Consider the following 7,009-nt stretch of genomic DNA (forward strand, 5'->3'; position numbering starts at 1 on the left):
GCGAAAATTAGAAATCATTATTTCTTCTGGCTAATCAAATCCTATCGAGATCGACTCTGCCTGACACCCTTTCGGGGTTGATAAATAAAGACCAGTTAATCCCTGAGATTAATGTAATCAACAAACCCCTTCTCCAACAACTTGAGCCTTGTGCCTATAATAGAAAAGATTATTCCTTATTTCATAAGTTCCTGTAGCATTTTTTCCCCAGTTTAACACGAGCCTTTATTGCATAGTGAGCTTTCTCATTACCTGGAGGCGCAATGGCCCAGTGGTTAGGGCAGCGGACTCGCGGTTTCGAGACCCAGACCGGGCGTTGTGAATGTTTATTCAGCGAAAACACCTAAAGCTCCACGAGTCTCCGGCAGGGGATGGTGGTGATCCCTGCTGTACCCTTTCACCACAACTTTCTCTCACTCTTACTTCCTGTTTCTGTTGTACCTGTATTTCAAAGGGCCGGCCTTGTCACTCTCTGTGTCACGCTGAATATCCCCGAGAACTACGTTAAGGGTACACGTATCTGTGGAGTGCTCAGCCACTTACACGTTAATTTCACGAGCAGGCTGTTCCGTTGATTCGGATCAACCGGAACCCTCGTCGTCGTAACCGACGGAGTGCTTCTCTCTCATTACCTTCTCGTCCATAACAATTGGAACAATATTTTCCTCATGAATATCTCTGCCGAATATAACAATAAATGCCAACATTGCACGCCATGCCTTACAGAGAATATCACAATTTGCGTTGTTAAACTGAATCCCATGGAAATAGATGCAAAATGAATATTCACGTTTGAACAATCAAACCATATATCGGTCAAACCAGTCTATGAAATTACGCATCGAAAACGGAGATTTTACATAGCATCCGATCAAAAAATCGATCAGAAAGCAGTCTCACAGACCTTACAAAATACTATTGTTTCAATGAAATCACAGAGAGCAGACGACCATCGCTGGAAAATATTTGGTTGAAAGAAATCAAAAGCCATTATTTAAAAATCACACGAATCGTATATTACACACGCAATCAAACACACACTCACGAACACACACGGACACACACACGGACACACACACACACACACACACACACACACACACACACACAACACACACACACACACACATAATAATATATGCACACACACACACTCATATATATATATATATGCACACACACACACATATATATATATATATATATATATGCACACATACACACACACATATACACGTACATAAATACATATACGTACATGCATGTACATACACACATCTGAGCATAAATTTGAAATGTCAAAAATTACCCGGTGCCTTAAAAAATACTCATCATGTCGTTGGAGGTTGTCCTATGCTTGTTTAGCAGCTGTTCTCCTGTTAACAGCATTACGAGTTGACCTCGGTATCGCCTTTGCTTGTATGCTGAAAACATCCAACAGTTCACTTCAAGAACTTAATCATACCGGAATAAAGGAAGAATGTTTAGGGTCGGAGAATCATTTACCGAATAAAACATTTGAAGGCGAGTTCGAATGGAGTAACTCTTTACAGTCCCACATGTTGGCTGGGTATTATTATGGGTATACCGTGACTAATGTATTTGGTGGTATGTTAGCCGACAAGTATGGCGGTAAAAATGTTCTGGGATTTACCCTTATTTCGGTTTCTACTTTGACTCTTCTCTACCCAAGTTTGTCTCGAATAAGTGGGTACTTTACCCTTGTTTTAAGGATTTTAACGGGTTTGTTATCAGGGTCTATGTATCCATCAGTCCAGTCGTTGTGGGGACGTTGGGCACCACCCGAAGAGAGAAGCTCACTAGTTGCGTTTTCGTTTTCTGGCCAAACCTTAGGGACCATTATATGCATGTCGATCTCAGGTTTCCTTTGTGAATATGGATTTGACAACGGATGGGGTTCTATATTTTACTTATTCGGTGGAACAACGCTGCTGTTTAGCTGTGTGTGGTTTTATGTTGTTTACAATAATCCAGATGACCACCCCAACATCAACGAAGAAGAACGAGTATATTTAAACAGAAACAGAAAAGATAAGAGTGAAGTAAAAAATGTACCTTGGAGGAAAATACTGTCTTCTTCCGCTATTTGGGCCATTGCTATCGTCCATATGATATCTAGCTGGACAAATACGGTCTTCCAGATGTTGTTACCATTATATATGAAAGAAGTATTAAACATTGATCCTTCGGCGAATGGTTTAATGTCTTCAACTCCGTCGTTGGGACAATTCATATTCTTACCATTATCAGGAAAACTTGCAGATGTTCTACTTTCCAAGAATTATCTGTCAACTCGTTCAGTCCGAGTAATATTCCAGTCTATCTCCCTTGGTGGATCAGCATCTTTGCTTATTGTCATCGGATTTCTGGAATGTGATCAGACGATTTTAACAGGAATCCTTTTTTTCCTCTCTGGCTGTGCCATGGCATTTTATTCTGGTGCTTCCTAGTAAACCATATCGACGTTGCTCCCAGATATGCTGGAGTTTTATACGGATTTACCAATACATTTGCATCAATATGTAGTATTTTATGCCCCTTAGCGGTTAAAGCTCTTACACCAAACGGTACTCAAACCGAATGGCGAACAGTGTTGATCTTGAGTGGCGCCTTCTCTTTCTGTGGTGCATTGATTTTCGCGATATTTGCGAAAGGAAGCGAACAAGAGTGGGCTGTTACTAGAGACGATTCTTCGCGAATATCTACAAAACTTGAAGAACCTATGATGCTGAAAGAACGTTGTTAAAATTTGTTGTTTAATTCGTTAATATACAAAATATATTATTCCCGGGTTAATTGATGATATTCGAGATATTTTCATGGGATATATGTATGTATGTATGTATGTATGTATGTATGTATGTATGTATGTATGTATGTATATATATAATCAAAATAAGCAACAAGGTCATGCAGTACGACCGTTTCATGCGACTCCATTTAATTGAACAATGCATATATTACATCAGTTTAATTGCACTACATTTTAAATTGATGTAATATTTGCATTGTTCAATTAAATGGAGTCGCATGAAACGATCGTACTGCGTTACCTCTGGATATCCTTGTTGCTTATTTTGATTATAATCTCCCCATTTTGAATTATATGGATAATACCATACTAAATTCTGGTGCCTTAACTTAATCTATATTCAACTCAATCTATACGAATATATATATATATATATATATAATATTATATATATATAATATATATATATATATATATATATATATATATTATATATATATATATATATATATATATATATATAAACATACATACATATATACAAACATAAAAAGAAATAACACAAGCGGGTTGATGTTCACTTCAGCTGCCTGATATGTTATTTATTAATTGACGAATAAACCAATTACATCGTGACAAGAAAAAAAAAACGCCTTTTCAAGCTGAATTAAAACTTAAAATCTAAAATTGGTTTCACAAAAAAATATGAAGGTATGGATTGCGTGTTGATCTTCTGAATTTGGAAACAAGTAAGAGTGAGAGTCTGTGCCGAAGCATAGGTGTATGCTTGTGTGTGTGTGTTTCTTTGTTAGTGTGCGTGTTTGATTGTTAGTGTGTGTGTATTGATGCGTGTGTGTGTGTTTATATGAATATATAAACAGAAATGACTCTCACGAAAGCAGCATTAATTTGTTTGGTCGTTGAATTTTTCTCAACGGATCAATAGACGGATTGAATAAACCCATCAGCAATGAACCTACAATGATTACTGGAAACAACTGTTAGTCAAATTTACTACAATAAAGAAAAAATATTTAACGACCATTATTTATAACTTGTATCATATATGTATATAAATATATTTTTATAACATTAAAATCCAATGCCTGTATTTTAGCGAAAGCTTTACAATGTGGAGAAAAATACTTCTACCAAACAGGAGCTGTTAACTTCCACAATTCCCTGACATGGATTATCATCGAACATTCTCATTGGAAATTGCTAATTGGCATTATCTATAAGTGTATTATTTATTTGATCATGGAACAACCGAATGCAAACAAAATTTATTCTGATCCTTCACCAACTTTTTGATAAACTGGAATATACAAATATCGTCGACTGGTGAGATTCCCTCATTTTTACATTCCCCTCACTCCCACCTCTCTGATGCCGGAATACTCAGCTTATGGAATACTTAATCAATATGATGATCCACATTTTTGACTATTCTTGAAACAGCTGTAAGAGACTCTGCATGTTTATATTCTTTATATAAATTAAATGTCCTTTTCAAACCTTTTGCGTTTTCATTTCTTCTTTAATCTCTCTTGTATATATAATTTAATCTCTCTTATATATATAATTTAATCTCTCTTATATATATATTTATATATCTCTTGTTTTCGTAAATATTCGTTGCTTTCTTCCAAGGAATCTAATGCTCTTAGCTTAGTTTTTCCTTCAGAATGGCCAGATTGGAGCAAGTCTGGATGTTTGCGCTGAGCAGCTGATTATGTATGTATGTATGTATGTATGTATGTATGTATGTATGTATGTATGTATGTATGTATGTACGTATGTATGTATGTGTCTGTCTGCCAGTCTACCTACCTATCTATCTATCTATCTATCTATCTATCTATCTATCTATCTATCTATCTATCTATCTATCTATCTATCTATCTATCTATCTATCTATCTGTCTGTCTATCACTATCTATCTATCTATCTATCTATCTATCTATCTATCTGTCTATCTATATATCAATCTATCTATCTATCAATCTATCTATTTATCTATATACTTACCTATCTGTCTGCCAGTCTGTCTGTTTGTCTCACCACCCACCCTATTGTCCTTATCTGCGTTTATATATCACGATAGAAACTTGTCAAAGAATGTATCAAAAAGGATTCTTATACGCGGCCATGACGATGCATACCTATCATGGGAGCCCTAATTGAAAAGGAAGGCTTCAGGTAAGAAAAATTACATTCCATATATACATACATAATAATAATAATAATAATAATAATAATAATAATAATGATAATGATAATAATAATAATAATAATGATAATGATAATGATAATAATAATAATAATAATAATAATAATAATAATAATAATAATAATAATAATGATAAGAATAATAATAATACAGCGAAAGAGTTTGACAAGCTCAAAAAATATAAAGACCTACTCATTGAAATTGAGAAAATGTGGCATCTCAAGGCGGTTACAATACCAGTGATCGTAGGAGCACTAGGAATGATCAAGAAGGGAACCGAAAATTATATGAGAATGATCCCTGGTTTACCATCCCTGCAAGAAGTGCAAAAGATTGTCTTAACTGGCACATCACACGTATTGAGAAGAGCATTGTCGATGTGAGAACTGTTGCTGCTCATGTATTTTAATTTAACTTAAAAAAAAAAAAAATGAACGTACTATTGAGTTTGGCTTAATGGCCTACAATGAATACTATGAGTTTCTTTCCTTGCCCTAGGAGTCGGGAAGACACTCGGCAAGAAATGGAAGCAAATTTGAAAGAAGAAAAAAAAAAAGAATTAATAAAATAATATATAATAATAATATAATAATAATAATAATAATAATAATAATAATAATAATAAATATGTATACGAATCTCAATCTATGTATCCATGCATCACTTTGATTCCTTGATTCCACTTATTGCTACAAAGTTACCCCGAAGAATTAGTCCCTCGTCAAGACATCGGGTCTAAGTTCACTACAGAGTGTTTTCTATACCAACAATTTCTAGACATCATCTGTTGACTTATGGGTGTAAACTTATTTACACATACATATGCGTGCATGTGTGTATGCGCTTATATGTGTATGTGTGTATGGGTGTGTATGAGGGTGGGCGTATACATACTACTACACGCTAAAAATATATGAATAGTCGTTGTAGAAGAGGCCCCAACAGTTTAGTGGTTAGTACAACTTTCATATGAACACGTCCATCACACGGTATGTACATTACTTTTGATTAAGCGTAAAAATCTTTTGGTTATACAATTTTTCAATGAATATTTGTTTCAGGCGATTATATTGCTAGTTATATTCAAACCTAAATACATACATATACATTCATAAATTTATATAAGCATACATATATATATATATATATATATTCATAAATTTATATAAGTATATATATATATATATATATATATATATATATATATATATATATAAAATAAGATAGGGGTTATGAAAGTAACCCACTATGGGAATATCAGTTATCCAATATACTGCTGGTGAAGTACCCAAATACTAAATACATAAATGCTTATAATTGCAATGCAATGCAATTAATTCATTTATTTTATTGAATTGGTGAAGGTAAAAAAATTTTTACCGTAAATTCATAATACAAATAAGAAAATGGAGGAACAAATTCATTTCGATCATCAACTTACGGATATTACATTTCACATCATTTATTAATTATACAAATGGGAACACGAATTTCGAACAAAATAATATACATCAATGTAAAATAAAAATAAAAAAAAAATAATACAAATAAACTGCTCCTTACAGCTATATATTCATAAATTATATAAGTAATATATATATATATATATATATATATATATATATAATATATATATATATATATATATATATATATATTATATATACGTAAACTATAGGCTAGTGAGTTTTCTTTTCAGAATTTCACTACAGTCGCCTAGCAAGTTTAAAATGTCAATAGACAACATATCTCAATATAAAATAGTTTACATTTAAACACAGCAGGCAGTTTTTACACGCTACAAGAAATAGTAGATGTATATATGCACATATATATATATATTTGCATATATTTACCCTCACGCAAGCAACCTGATGAGGTCGACGACCTGTAAAAATCCGAGGTAGATCGTACAATTGATCGTAGCTAAAAATTAACAACTTAACCTAATTTTAATGTGTTGAGTAATTCTTTCAAATGTGTTGAGTAATTTTTTCAAATGA

The 7,009-nt window shown here is 33.3% G+C and overlaps 1 pseudogene; it reads left to right on the plus strand.

Annotated features, from left to right (window-relative positions):
- The first annotated feature begins 1,191 nt into the window (after window positions 1–1,191).
- LOC115230096 lies at window positions 1,192–2,860 on the plus strand (annotated as a pseudogene).
- The last annotated feature ends 4,149 nt before the right edge of the window (window positions 2,861–7,009 follow it).

The sequence above is a fragment of the Octopus sinensis genome, unplaced genomic scaffold, assembly GCF_006345805.1.
Source record: "Octopus sinensis unplaced genomic scaffold, ASM634580v1 Contig14489, whole genome shotgun sequence".
Lineage (NCBI taxonomy): Eukaryota > Metazoa > Mollusca > Cephalopoda > Octopoda > Octopodidae > Octopus > Octopus sinensis.